This window comes from Arvicola amphibius, chromosome 8, assembly GCF_903992535.2.
Source record: "Arvicola amphibius chromosome 8, mArvAmp1.2, whole genome shotgun sequence".
In the NCBI taxonomy this organism is placed as follows: domain Eukaryota; kingdom Metazoa; phylum Chordata; class Mammalia; order Rodentia; family Cricetidae; genus Arvicola; species Arvicola amphibius.
The window spans coordinates 103,379,526-103,401,319 of NC_052054.1; the positions used below are offsets into that span (position 1 = coordinate 103,379,526).

Here is a 21,794-nt window from a genome sequence, read left to right on the forward strand (position 1 = left end):
CATTACCGGTAAGCCATAGGGCACGTGGTGATATACAGATTATTAGAAATGGACTAATTTATATGTAAGAACTAGCCAGTAAGAAGCCTGACCCATTGACCAAGCAATTATAAATAATTTTAAGCCTCAGAGTGGTTATCTTGGAGCTGGTGAGCAGAAGAGAAACCTCCAGCTACATATTTATTTATTTATTTATTTATTTATTTATTTATTTATTTATTTAATTCATTTTACATACCGACCACAGTTCTCTCTCCCTCCCTTCCTCCTGCTCTCTTCTATTTCCCCGCAATCTATCCCCATCCACTCCTCAGAAAGGGTAAGTCCTCCCATGGGAAGTCTGGTACATTCAGTTGAGGCAGGACGAAGCACCACCCCATAACATTAAGGCTGAACAAGGCATCTCACTACATAGAATGAGCTTCAAAAAGCCAGCTTGATGTGGGATTCCCCTCTGTATGCTGTGAATACTATTGGTTAATAAAGAATTTGTTTTGGACAGTGGCTTAGTAAAGTAGAGCTAGGTGGGGAAAACTAAACTGAATGCTGGGAGAAAGAAGGTGGGAGAAGCCATCTGGCCCTGCCGGAGACAATCGCTGGAACTTTACCCAGTAAGCCACAGACATAATATACAGATTAATAGAAATGAGTTAAATTAAGATGTAATATTGATGTGGCTGAAAGCCACAACAGATCAAAATGTAGTTGGTCTTTGCTCATTCCATTCTTCCTCCTGGAACCGAAATCCACTCAGTTCAGGGCTTAGTGGTCAGGTGGTCCCCAGGTGAATGATTGGTGCCCCAGACCTTTTCTCCCAAAGGCCCTGATGCCAGGAGCACCTGGGAACTTCTTACAAAACACTGAGAGACCTTCAGTCAGAAGTTCATTATCAGGTCCAGGCGCTTCTTCCTGCCAGCTTCGGGCTTGTCTAGACCATCCTCAGCCTCTGAGATCTGTTAGGGCCCTATGGGTGCTAGTCGCTTCTAAAGTCTGAGGGCAGACAGGAGCCCAGGTCCACATTGCTAGTGAGTAGCTTTGTTGAAGCACACAGAAGCAGGTATATCCTGTGCATTCATTCCAGAAAGACAGCAGGCTTGCTGCTATATAACAGCCAAGTCTGAATTCAGCATGGCCTGAATGTGCTAATGACTTGCCCAAGAGGCCAATCTCCCCACTCCATGAAGCTTCAGCTCCTCACAGCTGAGTTTCTCGTGACTCCAGGGGTATTAACTGGCTACTTCAGTGCTCCGATATATTATCATGCTTTGCATTTTCATTTCTGTCTCAGGGCTTTTTAAGGCTGAGTGGTGGACACTCCAATCTGCTTGAAATAGAGCCACAAAAATCGTAGGAAGGGGTAGAAAGCCCAGCTCAGCCAATCATCCCAGCGATTGCTACTGCGCAGGCTGGGCACTGCTCTAAATTTTCAGACTGGCTGGAAAGTCTCTTTAAATAATAGGAAAGTGTGACAGCTTAGAGTTTGTGGCACTGGGTGGCTGAACTGTTCTTATAGTTTATGGTTAATTAGTTTAAAATCCACTTTAATGTTTTGAGAAGATAATTTTCCTCATTACTCATAAGGAATGGAGGTGCGTGTGTGTGCGTGTGCGCACAGGTGTGAATATATGGATCTGCAAGTATATGTGTCAGGCGGAGGTTGACATTGGATGCCTTCCTTATTGGTATGCCATTTTGTTTTTCTGGGACAGGGTCTCTCTCTGAAACTGGGGCTCATCCATTTGCCTAGGCTAGTTGAGCAGTGAGTCCCCAGGGACCCTCCTGTCTGTACTCCCTAGCACTGAGGTTACAGGTGCCTGCTGCTGCACCTGGCACCTGACTTTTCGTGTTTGTAGGTCCTTGGGATTCCCACTCAGTGTCGTGTCCCCCCCCCCCCCCCCGGCCAGTCCGAGTTCTTGCATGTTTAAATCAGGTTCTTAGGTGGAGTTTCACACAATGTGCTCAAATTGTCGGACCAGCCATGGAAAGGCCGCCGGTCTTTATTAGAAAGTAAAAAGGCAATATTCAGAACACAGTAAAGAAGACACTTAAATTTTGCTCTATTGGTGTATTTAGCAGTCACGTGTTTCCTTTCGCCCGTAGGAAAAGGGATTGACGGGGCCCATTTCTGAAGAGCAAACTTTAGAGAGTGGTGGTCCTCTGTGCTCCTCCCTAGAGCAGGGGCTTCTCAGGAGGAATGTCAAATACGCAGGGGAGAGGAAAGGAATGTGTGTGACCCTTAGACAGACCTTGCAGGTCAAAGGGAGACATCCCTGGAATCTGGCTTTGAAGGCAGAAGATCCGGGTGATGGATGGCAGGAAACTTAAAAGGAAGCTAAGGCAATGAGACCTGTTTCCAGAAAGCCAAGAGATCTCCCAGCCAGGGAGAGCCCTGCGGCCTGAGCTCAGCTGGTGAATCACTTGCTTCAAGCTCTTCCTCTGCCGCCTGCACCCAGGAGCTGAATACACGTGCTGAGATTTCACCACAGCGGCATGCCGGGAAGTGGAAGTACGGGGCGTCGCAGGTGGCTGAACAAGGCCTCCAGGCCTGGCCTGTCTGACCCTCCTACTGTGCCCTAAATGTGTCCTTAGGTTTCTTCACTCTTTCGTGTTGAAATCGAGAGGTAATGGGGCTGGGCCTCGGATGATCTGTTGCCTCAGTCTCCCGGGAGCAGATGTTCATCTAGAGACACAGCTTTCTCAGTGAGGTCAGCGTGAGAGCGGCTTCGTTGCAGGGGGATGGAAAGGACAGATGGGGAAGACACACACACTGCCGCTGCCTGGACAGCTGATCCAAAGACAGAGGGATCTAGAGCCTCCCCCAACCCCGCAAGTCCCCTGCTGCCGCGCGCACCTGGCATCCAGGGGCTCTTTATGCCGGGGCGCTGTAGCTGTTTTCCCTAAACATGCCTTGCATTCCAGAGCCACTTCTCAGAGCCAGCTGCACTGGCCGTCCTGCCCGTGGACAGTCTACCTGAGGAGGACTGGAGGACTGTAGTCTTAACAGGCCCAGTTCAAAACCCAGGTCTTCCCGCAGCTTTGGATTCCATGTCCTGGGACATGATATGTATGTTAGCTTCTCCCAGCTCCTGCCTTGGCTCACCCGTTTAATTAATTCCACACATATACACAAGTCACTTCAGTTGTTATGTAATAATTGCCACCCTTTATAGGGACCAATTATCATTTCAGGGACAGTATTAGGAAGTCAGGAATTGACACATATATAATGAGGGGTGGGGTGTTTGTTTTGCAGTTTTAGGGTTTGAACCCAGGACTTCCAGAGATGCTAATCAAATATTATATCCCTGAATGACATTCATCTTTCCAGCTTTATTTTTATTGCATTATTGTTTCTATTGAAGTCCATGCTGATCGCTATGTCTTAACCAAGTGGTCCCTTGCTAGACCCCACGTGCTGCTAATCTACACTGTGTGAACTCACTCAACCTGTGGGTTTTTTCCCCTAATAGCTCAGCTTCCCTCCATTGCTGGATGACCTAACTCCTCCAGTCTGGGAAGCACAAGCCAGCCCATGACTGTAGCCACCATTTGTGTTTCTCTGACTCTTAATAATCTCACACACACCTTTGTATTCTTATTCAGCAGCTCTCTTCCGTGGTAATGATCCGTGATCGCACCTGATTTACACAAATGCAGAGATGTATACTATGAACACAGAAACACACATTTGTGTATAGACATACACACACACGAATATCTATATATCCATAACCATCAGTACACGTGTGTACGTATGTGAGCAAGGCATGTATGGATACATACTTATGGCACTAATGGATTTATAGGACTTCAGTTTTCATTCTGCGCAACTATTCTTTACCAGTATTTTATAACCACTTTTTTGTAAGAATAGAATGTCAGAACCTAGCCGCCGCTTACCAGCATTCCCCCAGCCTCCCTCGCAGATGCTGACAGGTACCCACTGGGACTTAGCAGACAGGATCTCTCACCTGGGAAGTGAATTAACATCAAAGGGTATGGGTGTTAAGATATTGACACCATACAGCCGCTCCCCACCCCCTTCCCTGCCTCCTGCCTGGCTGCAGGCTCTCGTGGTGGGCCCTCCATCATCCTCAAATGAAATGAGGGGACTCTCTAAGTGGGCTCTGATTTGCTTTAGAGACCCTGCCCTGCCCTGCCACCCGTCTGTCTCTGGTGCTGGGGCCAGAGTCCTTGCCATGCTGTGGTTTGGACTCCTTAAGTTGGGACGTACTGTCCCAATCACCTCAGCCCCTCTGCAGTGACAGGCAGGAACACCTGTAGTGGTAATCAAAACCATGCTGAGGTTCACCAGGCACATTCTTATCCCTTATGTGAGGCAAGGGCGTCTCTTTCCCATCTTCGAGTGAAGAAACTGCTGCGTTGAGGGGAACAACTTGGTTCATGTAACAGCTAAGATGTGGCAGTGGAAAGCCAAGGCTGAGTGCTGTTTAGCTGGCTCCAAGTTTGCTGGGATGAATGCGACTTAATTCTGTTCATGAAGGAGGCATTGGTGTGGAGCAGGGAGGGGACTGCCATCCTGTTTTCTCAGTCCAGACCTGGCTAGGACCGGTCTTCTTGCATGTCCACAGCCCATAACAGTATGCACTGTGTACAGAGGCCAGTCCCAGCCTGACAGCCCCAGAGGTGTGCCTGGCACTGCCTTACTCTCCTGTGCAGGAGGCGGTTGGATCTATTTCTCCAGCTGTAGAGTAAGTCTAGGGCCGTTTCTTTTCTAGTCTCCCTATCAATGTGGCCAGCACCCGTTTCCTCTCTGCGAAACTTCATCTCATTTCTTATTGTGTCCACACTTCCTCCTTTTGTGTAGGGAGTCCCCTATTTCCGATCAAGCTTTATTTTTTTTCTTTCCGTCAGTTACAAGTTACTATTCAAACGGGTATGAGTTTCCCGCCTCCATTAGAGCTGAGTCCAACGGCTTCAGAGGACACTCCCAGAGGGGACATTCACAGGCAACAATGATGTTCCTGTCCATGCAGAATCTTGTGTTGTTGGCCACTTTTCCTATGAGAAATTACCTCCCGTCATCCAGAGGGCTAAAAAGAGCCAACTGTCAGAGAACAAATCTAATTGGAGTTCTTTCCCCAATAGTTTTCAGAAAGTTCACTTTTTAGATTTAAAGTTTCTTTGAGAATTTCATACATGAGTATACTGCTTTACATTTCTCCCTGCAACTTCTCCCATCTACGCTCCACTCCTATAATTCATAACTTCTTCTCTTTAGTTATTATTAATGCACACACTATATACATGTGTGTGTATTTAATGTCGTGCCTATGTATATGTGTTTGGGACTGGACTGACTCCTTGGCATTGGACAACCTATCGGGAGATTTGCCCCTGCAGAAGACTGATTCTCCCTCTCTCAGCATCTATTGGTTGTCTCTAGGTCTTCATCTAGGTAGGGCGGGGCCCTGTGAGATTTACCTTATTCACACTGGCATGTCCACTGGTGTTACCATTGCGCAGGTTTTGTTTAGGTGGCCTTATTATTGAGATTTCATGGGTACAACTTCTCAGTTAGAAAGATCGTTTATAAATTGATTTATCTGGGACTCAGAAGGCCTTCCCCCAACACATAGAAACTGAGATGGACTGAGATTGTCTAATGATGCTTTTTGTTATTTAAATAATTTATTTAGATTCATTATATCTGCATTGGTGTGAAGGTGTCAGAACCCCTGGAACTGGAGTGACAGACAGCTGTGAGTAGCCATGTGGGTGCTGGGAATTGAACCCAGGTCCTCCGGAAGAGCAGTCAGTGCTCTTAACCACTGAACCATCTCTCCGGTCCTCTAATGATGTTTTAATGAGAGATCTAAACAACAGTGTCCTCGGTTATAATTATGCGTTTTAAAAAAAAACATCCCTGTATGCTGAAACACCCATGGACTTTAGGTATTGAGGGCAGTGACTTATGCAGTCAACAAAGGGAACTCCTCTTTGTTCTGAACACTCCAGGAATCTAGTTTAAATCAACTCCTCTTGGACAAGTGACCTGACAGTCTGGCTTCCCCTAGGTCCCCATTCAAACCCTTCATCCCACCCAGTGAGGACTCTGTCAGATTTGGTATGTCTTTGAATACATGAGTCAAATCCCAGCATATAATCCAAAGCCCTGAAGTCCTCACTTCATTTAGCTCTCTCTCCGACAGTGGTTCTCAACCTTCCTGATGCTGAGACCCTTTAATACAGTTCCTCACATAGTGGTGACCCCCAACCACGAAATTATTTTTGTTACTACTTCATAAATGTAATTTTGCTACTGATATGGACAGCAATGTAAATATTTTTTTTTTTAGAGCTAGTGGCTTGTCAAAGGGGCCGAGACCCTCAGGTTGAGAAAAACCGCTCTGCAACCATGATAGGACTGTGGGGGTCATGGAAACAGACTCCGAGTTCAGCTACTCAGCTGGGCATGGTGTAACACGCTTTAATCCCAGCACTTGGGAAGCAGAGGTAGGTGGATCTCTGTGAGTTCAAGGTCAGACTGGTCTACAAAGCAAGTTCCAGGACGTCCAGGACTGCTACACAGAGACACACTGTCTTGAAAAACAACAACAACAAAACAAAAAGCAGAGTTCAGCTACTCACTAGAAACTGGAGAAAGTTGATGCCGTATGTGCGTTTCCTAGTCCATCACCCCCGTTGCTACACGGAGGAAACACTAAGCAGAGAAAAGACATATGAGTTCCAGGCTTAGCAAGAGAGAACCGCCCTTCAAACTCCTATATTCAAACTCTGCTTGAGGGACGGTAACATTTGTTTCTGGAATAGTCCCCTCCCGAGTGGCATAGTAATCATCATGACCTTCAAATTAGGAGTTTCTATGAGGGCCTCCATCTTGCATTTGAGGAAACTGAGGCACAGCCAGGTTAAGCTGGCTGCCCAAAGAGCTACCATGAGCTAGAAATAAGAGCTGTGCTTTGCACAAGAAAGGACAGCTCCCAAGCCTGTGGGTCACCCGTCCCTGCTGTGGAAGTGGTCACACAAGGCTTTAGATAGCGAGAAGTGTTGAGCGACAGGTGACAAGTAGACAGGGTAAGGGGTGGTTATCAGGGATCAGGCATAGGCAGGCTGCTCCAGAGAGATGCTGTGCAGGTGAGGCTGGCAAAAAAGAAGAAGCAAGATTTCCAAGAATGGTCACTGGGACCTTGGCAGTCACCTGGGGATGATCTGTAATTTGGGCTGAGTCACTGAGCTGGGAGCAAGCAGAAAGACCTTGTAGAGGCTAGCCTCTGATGCACGCTCAAAATCAGGAGCCCATGCAGAGGATATTTGGAGACTTGCCGGCTCTTGGCTGATATCCACTGTGCTGGAATTTTCCCGGAAGGGGTGCAAAAACCCTAAGGCTGCAGAACCTGGGCTAGTCTGAAGACCTGAGGGATTAGAGACAGTGAAGGATGGAGAAGAGGGTGGGGCCACGTCCTACCATCATTTGACATTTTTTTTTGGGTGGCACAGTGTGGCATGGCTCCAGCAGGGAAGTGACAGTGTCATGCTCCGAGTAACATAAAGATTCCTGGACTTGCAGGCAAGTCCTCAGGCTGCTTCTGCTGTTCCTGGGCTTCCTGGCCAAGCACTGCCAGAACCCTACCCCCATCCCATACCCCATCTTATACCCTCATCCCACACCCCATCCACCTCATATTCCATCTCATACCCTATCTCATATCCTCATCCCATACCCCGTCCCGTATCCCCATCCCATATCTCCATCCCATATCCCCATCCCATATCTCCATCCCATATCCCCATCCCATATCCCCAGCCCATACTCCACCTTATACCCCACCTCATACCCCATCCCATACCCCACCTCATACCCCCATCTCATACCCAATCCCATACCCCCATCCCATACCCCACCTCATACTCCCATCCCATATCTCCATCCCATATCCCCATCCGTACCCCCATGCCAATCACATCCATATGTCTCCCTGAGGAAGAGAGGGCAGTCAGTTGAAGGTTGAGCCCTTTCACTGTGGGGAAGTTTTAATTGTTTGGTAACTGTGAGTCTGGGATTATTTTATTGTTTCTACCACTTGTCCATGAGCTTTGGTGATCCCTTGCCTTACTGAGAATGCAGACAAACACCTATCAAATTCTGGTTTCTTGGTAAATACTGGTGCATTCGACTGGATTTTGTGTCTGTAGATGGAAGCTAAATTGTGTGCTCTGCATGCATTGCGAATCTCCCAAGGGAACAATGGAGGCCATGACAAAATGAGGAAAACAATGAACTATGGCAGGAAAGGGGGCCCTTCCCAGCACAGAGGATAAATGTGGGGTTCCATCACCGTGAAGGCAGCCAGTGAGGTGGCTTTCCTCTTTTGTTTTTTTCAACTTTGGAACAATGAAATGGCCCCGAATGTTTACGTGGCCGTTGGAATTGTTCCCCACGTGAACTATGCTATCCTGTCAACACACTGTGATGGGGACATCCATCACACACCAACATGGAGGCAGCCGAGAGGTTAAAGCAAAAGTTTCCAAGAGTCCCATCGGCATCCAATCCAGCCAGGCAGAAATCCCAGTTCTTGGGAGGTAGGGGCAGGAGCATCGCAAGTTCAAGGCTGGACTGGACTATATGAGTCCTTGTTTCAATAAAATAAAATAAATAAAATAAAACAGCAAAACAAAAGAGCATGGTGGCCATGCTCCTCTTGAGCACCCGTGGCTGTGATCACATTTATACCCTAGGACTGGGGTGCTCAAGATGGCTCAGGGAGGAAAGGTGCTTGCTGCCAAGCCTGATAACCTGAGTTCTATCCCTGAGACCCACGTGTGAAATGCGAGAATTGACCCTGAAAGGTTTTCTTTGACCTCTACATGGGTATACCACCCCCAGCCCCCCCCCCACACACACACACAGAAAGAGAGTGCTGGGGTTACAGGCTTGAGCTGCTGTATTTAGCAAGATCTGGCCTTTTATTCAATAATCGGACCGGTCATTCAGAGTCCTTGAGAAGTTCTGAGGCTGTGGAAATTGCTGAGATTACAAGTGCTGGAAGGTTACCATGTCTAGTTCGTGCCATTTCCTTTAAAAAAAAAAAAAAGTTTTACAATGGTTTAGAGTGTGTGTGTGTGTGTGTGTGTGTGTGTGTGTGTGTATGTGTGTTTGTGTGTATACAACTGGCCAAAGTTGGTTCTCTTCTCCCACCACATGGGTTCCAGGGATGGAAATGAGGTTGCCAGGCCTGGTGGCAAGTGCGTTTGACCACTGAGCCGTCTCTCTGGTCCCTCTACACTTTCTTTGTGCAGTTTCTCTAGAGTTCACTTCCAGAAACAGGCGAGCTCGAAGAGTTGTTTGGGATATTCCAGGCCCTGGGCTGTCATTATCTCATTTAAAGTTCCTGAAATCAAATGTTTACCTCCACTCTCTCCTTAAGTCCCCACAACCATATGGCACCAAAGCAGAAGATCCCCTTAGCTCTCTGCATTGCTGACTTCTGAACCAGACTCCAGACTCCTGTTTCATGTTTTTTTTTTTTTTTTTTTTTGTTTTTTTTTTTTTTTTTTTTTTTTTTTTTTTTTTTTTTTCCCCCTAATTCCTCCCTGCCCAGTAGGGACCTGAGATTGCTCAGCAGCCAGTGCTCATTAACTCATTCTCCTTGGCAGTCGGTTCCTGGGGGACAAAGGACTCCTGTTTACTCTGGCAGCAGAGAGGCTTCACCTGATGGATGGCCTGGCACTTCCCGGTAGCCATGTGCACATTGGTAGCAGAGACATATGCCCCTGCCTCATATCCAGACCTGCGCAGAGCTGGAGGGAAATCTGTCAGACTTTGATTGATGAGTGTATGGGGTCAATGAAAAAAAAAATCAAGGGCGGTCACTGTCTTCATGTCCTTAGAGAGGCATAGGGACTTTATGATGGGTGACTGGTCCTAGGGAAGGAAAGTGTGAACCTTAAAGGGCCCGGTCACTGGAGAAGCCATCAGAAAACAAGAAGACTGAGGTAGAATGGGCTCCGGAGTTGGTCCTTGCATTTCTGTTCTGTTCCAGTTCACTGGTAGTAGGTCCACAGCAGTAGAGGATGGTACTACTGACCCTTCACCCTTCATAACCTCAGTCCCTCATCTCTAAAGTGAGGATGATGGCACAGTCTTCTCAGGACTAGAAGGGTAAAAAGAGAAAAATATAGCCCAGAGTCTGTAGATAGACTCAGGATAAACCAGGAAGCCAAGTGTTCCTTTATCACTGACTGCACAGGAAGGAAACTCTAATATATCCATTGTCACCCTGGGTAGCTCTAACCAGGGTACACTTAGGTGTCTCACTTTCTGGATGGCTAGACAGATGCTTCATTCTGATCAAGCCTTGGCTGTGTTGCGACTCAACTCTTTCAACATCAGGGCCATGTTTTTCCTTCAGGAGGTCTTTGGGCTTTCCGGATTTTCAGAAACTTGCACCACATGAAGTAGAGACAGAACGGACATTTTAGGGCTGGGCTGTAGAGTTCCACATGGTGGAGTGGCTGAGGCTGGTGTTGGAATCTCATGCCAAAGCAGAGGGAGCTACACCCTGGGTATGCCAGGGAGGGTGGCCACAGAACGGGAGTCTCCCGCTTCCCACAACAGGATGCCTATTAATTATGCTTGGGGCTGGGACATGGAAGGACTCGGGAAAGGCACTCTCAACGTTTTGAGGGTGAGACAGTACCGTGATTAGAGAGTCCAGGCAGGGAGGGCAGCCACACACTGCCAGCTCTGACACACAGAATCTGTTGACCAGCATCTAGTCTCTCTGTGCTGAGGCTGTCCTGTGTCCCCACAAAAGGACAGGAATGTCCGGAATAAAAGGAGGGCGTGAGAGATGGACCACCAGGAAGATAACACTGGGGAGGATTTGGCCTCGGATTCTGAAAAAGAGCAGCAAAGGGATCATGGGGGAAATGCAAGGATGTGCAGAGAATCTACTACTTCTTGGCAGGAAATCCACAAGGTTGATTGACTGATGTGGAACACAGGGAAGTCAGAGACAACCCAAGACAGCAAGAGCCCACAGAGTTCTTCCTGCTAACAGCGTGTTGCACCCACCTGTCAGTCACACAGGACAGCTGCCATTGTTAGGATAAATTCATAAAGAAATTGACATCCTTGAAATATGCAGAGGCAAGTAAGATATGAAGTAGCTCTGCTCATCCCTGAGCGCCTTAGGCCAACAATGTCATAGGACGAAAGAGGGTGGCACCTGCCAGATAAAGCCTGGGCTTTCTTCTTCTCAAGAAAAACCACAACAGGCCACGTATGGTGGTGCACACTTGTAATCTTAACACTTGGGAGGTGGGGGGGCAGGAGGATTAGCGGGGCTGTGTTATCTTTTTCTGCTACATAAGTAAATCTGAGGCTAACCTGGGCTACATAAGACTACGTAAAAAGAAATGACAGGGGGTAATTATTACTTCTTGCACGATTCTTTCTGGGTCCAGGAGTTGACACCAGTGCTCCGCAGTTGTCTTTTATTCTCTTGCAGTTGTTCAGTTTGGACTGAGCAAGACGAGTTAGAAGTTATACATTTTATCGCATAAAATATAGAAACATGGAAACTGTCACGCTGAGCGATCCATCCATGTCAACTGCCTCCTAGCTGGCAGGCTCAGGGTTGAATCTAAAGAGTTCAGGGGGCAAAGGCCAAGGTACCGATCCCTGTGTCCAGAGAACAAGAGAGTGACCTTGGAGGGGTCTGGTGGGAAAATGGCACCAAAGCAAGAGGCTTGAGACCTCTGCTCATTTGCCTTCTTCCTGGTTACTGGATCTGTCTTTAACCACATTCTCCATTGCTCTCCATCCCTGCTTCCATCTGGAACGATCTGTCCTTTTTTTCACTCAGCTGCCGCTGAGCCTATGTGGATAGGACACATCCCTACCTTGCATTACCATAAACCCCAAGTCTTTTTCTGCCCCTCAGCGAAGACTTTGATTCTCATGAGACATGTTTTGAGTTCAGCTATATCTTATGTAGGTGTAATTTTGTTCCTCTTAACCACTGAGCCATCTCTCCAGCCCCAATTTTATTGTTCTCTCTATGATATTTTAGGTGGTCATTTGGGTGCATAGTAAAACTATGTGTTATAACTAACGTTTAAATGTATCCACATATACACAAATGTATGTTATGTATTCTGCCATTCTTGCTAATTCTCATCGTTGAGTTTGTTCCATTCCGTCACAGCTGTGTCAGATGCTAATTTCTACTTCCCTTCTGGAATTATACCTTACTGGATTGGCTGGAATGTTGTTTCTGTTTTGTTTTGCTGAGACAGGTCTCTCTGTGCAGCTCTGGCTGTCCTGGAACTCGCTCTGTAGACCAGGCTGGCCTTGAACTCATGAAAATCCACCTACCTCTGCCTTCTGAGTGCTGGGATGAAAGGTGTGCGCCACTATCGCCCGGCTGTAACTTTTAGAGAGGTATTAGAAAACAGCAGTGGTATTGATACAGGGAAAAAGCAGGACGGAGAAGAGAAACAATGAAAGAATGGTTTCCCGCACTGGGATTCTAGGCGGTCACTGAAACTGAGGGTAAAAGAGCACTGGCTACAACAGAAAGTTAGCGGTTAGCTGCCACCAGACTGATGTGGAAAATCTGGTTTTAGACTTTGTGAATAAAGTTTCCAGTTTGTTTTAAAAAAATCAGAAGATGCTGGGTGCTCCGAAAAAGCACAGAATGGGAAGCAGGACAGGCCCAGGATGTTGGAGGCACTGGCGGGCTTATCCCCAGCAAGAGCTGAAGACCTGAGCAGGGGTGGGGTAGGGAGATGAGGTCAGCACTCTCCTTCAGCAGGTGAAGCACAGAGCCAGTGATCCAGGAAGTCTCATGACCCTCCCCCCCCCCCAACACACACCTGCCCAAAGCCGGTCAGCATGTACACTGGCAAGGAGAGTTTAGTTGGACTTGCTTCCTATAACATCCTTTGTTGGATGAGCTAGCACCGTCTGTATTTCCTGAAGACTCGGTGTGACTCATAACTTTGCTTTCTAATAAATCTTCCAAGACCCAGTTGATTCCCAGCCTGCTCTTATATATGTTAGCTGCATTGGTTGTCATTGCCAAACTAACTAGGAGACACACACACACACACACACACGCACACACACAGAGACAGAGAGACAAAGAGACTCCGATCATAAGGAAACAAGATTACAATGAGATGACCAATGTTGGAACAAATTGTGAGCACATTCAAAGAGGAGAGGGCAAGAGGAGGTTTTCTTAAGTCAACACAAGAAGGATCACATGGATCGTTTGAAATAATCCTTGCCTACAAGATTCAGTAAAGGGCTGGCATTTGTCCAAGGTTAATAGACAGTTGTTGGTTGTATGCCCTTGCGGAAGTATTTCTGTGCAAGGTAGCCTTTGTATAAGACTGTAGTGCTGACATACTTTGTTATCCAGCTCAAGGGTGAGATCATCTCCAGGCCTTCCTGTATTGGTTGATTGATAGCTAGCATTTGACACATGCCACTCCATTTTGATTCTATAATGTTCATGTTGTCCTTAGACAATTTGGCCAAATACTACATGTAAACACAAAATGAAGCTCTTGTTTTTTATAAAAACTGAAAGGAATCCACAAGAAAAAGTCTAAAGAATGAGTGTCCAGAATAATTTTTATGCTTATAAAAGTGGCAGAGACTATACAGACTTGAGGTGTCATGCACTATGACTTTGGGATTCAAAGTTATTGCTCCATTAGAAATCACACACACACACACACACACACACACACACACACACACGCACACGCACACGCACACGCGCGCATAAGGTAATACACAGTATGTCATTTTTCTGTTGCTGTGGTAAGACACCATGACCAGAAGCGACTTAGGGAAGGAAGGGTTTACTCTGTCCTATGGTTTCAGAAGGGTGGAGTCCATCCTGTCAGAAAGGCATGGTGGTGGGCAGGCATGGTGAACATGGAACAGGGAGGGAGCTGAGAGCTTGCATTCTCAAATGCAGCCATGAAGCAGGGAGAATGAACTGGAAATGATGAGAGAATTTTAACTTTCAAAGCTAGTCCCAAGGCATGTAACTCCTCCAGCAAGGTCACACCCCCTAAACCTCCCAAAACAGTGCCACCAACTGGAGATAAAATATCTGAGCCTGTGGGAGACATTCTTATTCAAGCACTACAGGTAAAAACTCCATTAAACTCTTTTAAATAAGTGGTATACACACACACACACACACAAACACACATGAGGCTTATAAACTACAGCTTTTTCATCATCCTTAGATGCGTTCTACTGTTCCCTCTCCCTAAAAATCATTCTTCACACCAATGGTCCCCTTTCAGCTTCCTGATTTCTATAGGTATTTCATATTCCACACACTAATCTAAACATTTGATTCTAAGGCCCACAGGCCCCAGAGGTGAACTTACCACTCTGCTGACAGAAGCTCTCAGACCTCGTCAGAGAAGTTTCTTTTGTGCCGTAGACTGTGCTTAACACAGAAACTCATACCTGATCAAAATACAGAGGATAAGTGTCAGTGGGGCCCTCGGCTACAAATGGAGCATCTATATCATCCCGCACCGAAGGCCCAAGGATCTTTGTGGAAGAGGAGGGCAGAAGGATTTTAAGAGCCAAAGGTTGGAGATATCCATAGCCAAAAAGTACCTTCTGTATATGACACAGCTACTGACTGAACTTAGGAACTTGCTGCAGCTGTAGTTGCCTACACAAGACCTGCCCAAGACAAGCCAGGTAACATTCCAACATGGAGAAGAAAGGGGTTCGTGAACACCCCTACTTCCAACTAAGGTGCTATTGACAGTCAATGGCTCTGGGGGAGGGAGAATCACATCTTTTAAGGTCGTGGCTCCTTATAGGTTAGCCACACTCCATCCAATGGCCCTACCCTCTGGAGTATATGAGTAGCATAAAATGGACTCTGGGTATTAAAAAAAATAAACAGGGCAAGATTACTAGGGGTGTCTGGAGCTGGGAGTAAATCTTGGAATAGTTCAGAGGAGCGGGAGGTGAAAACGATCCAAGTACATCGTCTAAAATTCTCAAAGAGTTAATAAAATATCTATTAAAAATTAGTAAAAAAAATAAATGCAGCTTAAGCCCTGTTTTAAAACACATACAAGAAGGTTATGATTGTCGTGAACCAGTACCGTGTATAAATGCTGACATCAGAGGCCTGGGTTAGAATTCCAGCTTTCATAAGGGAACAGTTATTTAACTCATCTATGTCTGATTCCTGTCAATAAATGCAAATAAAACAGCACTTACCTGACTGGAAAGAAAGAAATCCTGAAGAGGGAGGTTTGCAAGGCAAACGGGCAGACTGTAACTGAAGAGATCAGAAAAAAAGAACTCCGTTGTCAAGTCTGAAGAACAGTTGATTTTCATCAAATTTTGGAGCTTTTGTCTTTGTGTTACTTTTAATCTATTTTACATACTTTGTATCTTTGCACCCTTTAAGATGTTTGTATCTTGTAGAATTTTTCATCCATTTTAAAAGGCCTGTGTCTTTGTATCCTTTGTGTTTTTGTGTCTTTTAGACCTAGTAAACTCCTAGGTATCTGTCCTTACTTTTTTGTTGTTGCTTTGTTCTTTTTTCTTGTTCTTTGTTTTGTTTTGAGATTTCCGTATGTGGCTCTGCTTGTCCTAAAACTCTCTATAGACCAAGCTGACCTCAGATTCATAGAGATCAGCCTGTCTCTACCTCCCAACTTCTGGGGTTAAAGAGGTACACCACCATGCCTGGTTTATCCACGGTTGCTTTCCTTCCTTCCCTTCCTTTGTTTTGTTTTCTTCAAGACAGGGTTTTTCAACCCTGGCTGTCCTGGAACTTGAACTCACTAAGATCACCCTGCCTCAGCTTCCCAAGAGCTGGAATTAAAGGCCTGTACCACCACCGCCTGACTATCTGTAGTTTTGTAATAAACTTTGTGTGCGTGGTGCTGGAGTTTGAACTCGGGGCTTTTGCATGCAACACAAGCCCTCTACTATTGTGGTCTGCCCCAGCCTTTCCACAGGCTTCGCATGTCTCTGTGTGTCTATTGTTTCTGGTGCCATCAGGCAAAAAGAAAAAAAAAGAAAGGAAGAAAGAAAGAAAGAAAGAAAGAAAGAAAGAAAGAAAGAAAGAAAGAGGCAAAGCTGCTATTGCCTGCCTTCAAAGCTATGTTCTTCTACTAAGACATAGCCATAAAAGGTAGCATTATAAACCTAAGATTACCAGTGCTGTTGGGGCAATGATATATATATATATATATATATATATATATATATATATATATATATATATATATATATAAAATATATTCTAGAATGTGACATGGTTTGGTGACTGTTTGGACTCTGTTCTTAGAAAGTCTTTCTTGCCAAGATGGCTTTCTGAGTTTGAGGTGAGCTGGAATTAAAGGTGTGCATCACTGAGATTAAAGGCATGCACTGCCCTGTCTCTATGGTAACTAGTATGGTTACTGGGATTAAAGGTGTGTGCTACCACTGCCTGGCTGTAAGGCTGACCAGTGTGGCTGTTTTACTCTCTTGATCACCAGGCAAGCTTTATTTATTAAAATACAATAGAAATGCCACTATATTTCTCCCTTTTGTCTAAAATAAAAGGCTATAATAAGAAAAACTATATATAAATACAATAACTATATACAATATATACAGGCAATAAATAATCAACAATGCCTATCTATTTGCATATGACAAATTCAGAGAAAATAGTCCATATTTATTCTGTCTTGGTGTGTCCAAAGCCTTATACCTAATTTACTTTCTATCATAACTTGCATTACCATTCAAAACTATCTTTTGATACTTTCCAACCTTATATACTTTACATTTCTTTAGTGAATTTCTTTTGAGTCTCATAAACAAAGGAGATAACTATAACTGTCTAGTCTTCAACTACCTCAGAGACCCCAAAAGGGAATATTAACTGAGTAAGCAGGAAATGCAAGCAAGCGACTTCCAAAAAATGTAATGGCAGAAACAGCTAGCTGCCTGGACAGTCACCCAAAGTTCCTCTGTAACATTGAGGTATCCATCTTCAGCCTACAGGCCTAGCATATCCAACAGAGCTTTCTGTGAAGCAAGACATTCTGAAAGGCTGTCCCTCCTTATCTTGACAACATTTGGCAGTCACTTTTGTGTCCTGCTTGTCCAATTAAGACAACATACTGCCAGTCATTGAGACAGGGGCATTTTCTTGTCCAGTGGCTTACTTTTGCCACAAAGAAAGTAAAACTCCATGTGGAGTTTCTTTGATGCCCATTATCTTCTCTGAAGTAGATTGTTGCTGCCAGGAGTAGACATGTCTCATTGTCATTAAGAGGAGAAAGGGCGAGAAAAAGCAGAAGGAATTCTTGGGAGATGGGAGGAGGTGAGCTAGGTAACTTGAACCACCAAATACTGCAGTCATGGAGTCCATGCTGAGTAAATTGAAGAGCACTGTTACAAAAGTAACAGCTGATGTCACTAGTGTTGTCCTGGGAAACCTTGTTGCTAGGGAACTTGATGTTGGCTGACACGTTGCCAGTGGTGACTGTGGGCTGGCATGGAAGATTTTTAACAGCACAAAGAAGTCAACAAAACAGGAAGTGGCTGGTTTGTCTTTGATAAAAAGATGATTGACAAATGTCAAAAATTTGAAAAGGATTAAATCATTGATTCTTTAAAACGAGTTCAACAGCTCACCCAGCTATGCCACCCCTCTACTTCTTACTGAATCAAGGGATTGCTTAGCGTTTTGTACAGAGCCAGTTTTTGCCAGTTTAGCCAATGTTCTTGGTAACTGGGAAAATCTACCCTCTTCAATATCTCCAGACCTTAAGGATTATAAACTTTATGATGTAGAAACTACATATGATTTGTTTAGGATTGTAAGGATTTTTGCATAGTGGTGTGACAATGGCTCATGGAAACATTACTCCTGAAAATATAATTTTGAATAAAAGTGGAGCCTGAAAAATGTGTGTCAATCTTTCTGAATAAGAGCCTAAGTTTCCTTGTAAAGAGTGGGACCCAAACTTAACATCTTTGTGCCTTCCACATCCTAAATACTTGGCTCCCGAGTACATCCTCTCCACGAGCTGGAGACAGCAAGCCATATGTATTCTTTTGAACTGCTATGCATGGTGTCTCTAATAAAGAGAAACCTATTTGAAGTCCACAAGCAGGACGTTTACAAGAGTTTCAGTAGACATTTGGACCAGTTGAGTCATTTGGGATCCAGTTCACTTAAAAGTAGACCTGAGGGAAGTTCGTGAACAGGTGAAACTTTTGCTAATTGTGACTCCAGCTGTAAGACCCGATGTGGATCAGATGACAAAAATTTTGTTGATTTTTCTACAAAAAAATGGATTTGCTCCTAACCAAAACCCCTTCTGACAAGATAAAGAACAGTGTGCTGCCCGTGGTCTACAGAGCCCTGGAGGGTACAGTGTCTTCTATTCAGCTCTAGGAGCTCTGATCATCCCAGCTTTTGTGAATCTTATATAGACTACCCATCCATGAAAAATGTTTGATTCCAAGAGTTAAAAATGCCTATTTACAAACATCTTCCCTTGCTGTTCATGTGAATTCATTAGTCTGTTTAGGAAAGATTTTGGAGTACTTGGATAAGTGGTTTGTACTTGATAGCCTACCCTTCTTATAATCGAATCCCTTCCAAGGAGCCTACAGTCCTCATGGGGGGTTCTAGGTATCTGTAAGTGTACTTTCACTCATAAGAAATTGGGAATCACCAAAGGGCAAAGACTTGAGGAGCGATTACTCGTGATTACTCATGATGTAATAGTTAAATTTTGTGTCTCTGTTGTAGATGTGAGGTTTGATGCACTAATGCTGTAAGATTAATTGTAGTTGGAAATAACATTTTTTGTTACTGGGCCTTGCACATGCAAAATATGAACTTTGCCATTAAGTTATACCTTCAACCTGAGATAATTTTAATATTTAGAATTTTTATTGTATGGGAAAAGCAGTCTTTGTTTTTCCTGTCTAAATCCTTCCTCCTTTTCAAGCCATACATCTGGTCACATCAGTTGACTACAGCATTGCTTGTTCTAAACCTAATCAGTCTATATCACATCCTCTCAGTGACATTAAAATCTTCAACAGTAGTAACTGGCTTCCCTAGATGCATGGAGTACTGGTGTAGCCACTAATACGTAAAACAACTTTTTTTTTTAAGTTTAAAATTAATACTTAAATGCCATATGTCACTCTTGGAAGTGTTTGAAGATCTAAAATATCTTCAAAAACATATCTGTGACTATGAGTTCAATTCTAATAGGTGACTAATTATTAACCTGCATTTTCTTATAATCCTAAACAGTTGGTAATAATTTAAGGACTAGAAATTTGTATTACATTGTTAAATGAGTTGAATGGGTACAATACCTGGAACAAGACTGAAATATATGTACAACATGTTTTCATTTAATAAAATGAATCTCAAATTTAATATACAAAGTTTGTATACAATATGCAAAAGTCCAACCCAATGAACAACATTCAAAACTGGTTGCTTCTTAAAAGTTAATCTTATATCCTCCTTTTCATAGTAGATTCAATAATCTAACCTTTTATTCTATCATATCTATCCTATTTTTTCTTTTCTTTCCCATTTGTCATTTTTCAAGACACAGTTTCTCAGTTGCTATGGAGCCAGTCCTGGAACTAGCTCTGTAGACCAGACTGACCTCAAACTTGCCTGCCTCTGCCTCCTGAGTCTGGCATGTGCTATCACCTCCTGGCCTCTTTCTTTCAAAAACTAGATTATCTATAGTCTTTTTTCCCCCAAACAATAACTTGAATCTAATTTCCTTGTTCACTTTTTCCTGACCGTTATCCATAGAAACTTACAACCAACACATTAAACAAAGACAAACATCCATAATCCATTGGGGGGGGGGGGAAACGAGGGCGTAGTTTTCTAGGCTACTTCCTGCTGAATGTGGGCACTGATAATCTTGTGGAGACCCAGAGAAAATTTAGGATTATGGTCAAGTCCTGACATGAATATTCTGTGAGGTTGGATCATCTCAGTCAGCAGTCCTGAGGCTGTTCTGGATGTAGAAGTCAAAGGAAACTCCAACAGAGGTGCTCTAAAACATCGGATATCTAGGCAACTCACTCCTATTGGAGGATTTTTCGGAGGGGTCTTCCTTAATCAAACCTTATTTTCTTAGTCCAGAAGGAATCCACAGCCTCCCACTTCCTGTGGAAACAAAAGCAAAACCTCTTCTCCAAAGTTAACATTATCTTTTGACTTAAATTTCAAAGTCAAGGCATTTTTAAGATATATAGGTTGGATTAGTTCAGCAGCATTTATATTCAAATGTCTTTTAGCAGCTGCTGCTCCTTCCTCAACAGTCAAACAATACAAAGACAACACAACTAACATCCAGATTCTCTGTATTTCCCATCTTTACATGGAAGCTAAGCTGGGGCAGATGGAAGCTGGGAGCACTTGTTTCTCTCCCAAACTCAGGTGCCTGGGTTTGGGTCCCAGTTCCTAGAGCTGGAATTCCAATCTCAGCTCTGTCCTGGTAGCTAAAAAGCCTGCAATGGCTTTTTCATAAATTCATGCTCCAAAAAGTTGAGCATGAAAAATGAAGCAGAGCACAAGCCTGGAGACACATCAGCTCCTAGTGCTTGCTGGACTCACCCCTTGACATAAAATTCACCCTAGAACAAGAGCTTCAAGTCTGCCGTATTTGAATCTTTGAGGATTCTCAGCAGAATGGCTTCTCACCTCAGAGACTCCTTTAAGCCCCAGTCACCAGAAAAAGATGGCTTATTGGACAACATGCAGGTTTTTTCGAACCCAGTTTTCTCCTCTTCAGGGGAAGACGACATCTCCTCTCCTAGTGCTCAACTCAACTTTCCCAACCGACAATGGCTCCTGTGCAAAGCAGGAACTGCAAACACTCTGGGAGATGCTTATCTCATGGTTGAAGCCAGAACAGAACAATGAGCAGTTCCTCAAAACTGTGCATGACAAGGATAAGTTAGCTGTGAAAGACAAGTGGCCAGAAACAAGGGGAAACTCACGGAGAAACTGACTGACGGAGTGCGTGAAGCCTCCCGTCATGGCTCACGTCTCCATGCAGGGGCGGGAAGCCCTCTTTTCTGGGAACATGACCTTAAAATAGTCATTAAGCTTTTGAAAGCACAATCTACAACATTAATACAAGAGAATGCAAGGACACCCTTGCCAATCTCCCAAGGACAGTGAAGATGGCCAAAACAATCCCTGGAATGCTAGTGAAGAAGACGGTGTGGGTAGTCCTGGAAGTGAGATGGACTCCCTTTTCATTACCCAAAAGGATCAGTTTCTTCAGTCTGATCATCCCCGTTATCTTTCAGTTCACAAGAAAATACAGGAGAGATCATTTTTCTGTACAGAGTGTCAGAAAGGCTTCTATACACACACATGGGACAACCTGAAACTACACACAAGCGAAAGAAGCCTTTCAAATGTAGTACACATGGAAGGTCATTCAATCATAAAACCACCCTCCTAGCATCTAAGAACTGACACAGGCCAGAAGTCCTATACTTGCAAGTGTAAGACTAGCTACCACCAGTCAGCTACATACCCACCATCACCTGAGGCATTGCCCCAAGTCAGTTTTAAATGGCAATCCTGCCTCCAGGAATCTCAGAAAGAGACTGAGAGTTTTTTCCCCCATTTTATAATCCTCTCTAGTTCTGAGATTAAAGGCATGCACTACCCATTTCTCTGGCAACTAGTGTGGCTACTGGGATTAAAGGTGTGTGTTAACACTGC

The 21,794-nt window shown here is 44.5% G+C and overlaps 1 pseudogene; it reads left to right on the plus strand.

Moving 5' to 3' along the window:
• The first annotated feature begins 17,415 nt into the window (after nucleotides 1–17,415).
• Nucleotides 17,416–18,385, plus strand: LOC119821937 (annotated as a pseudogene).
• The last annotated feature ends 3,409 nt before the right edge of the window (nucleotides 18,386–21,794 follow it).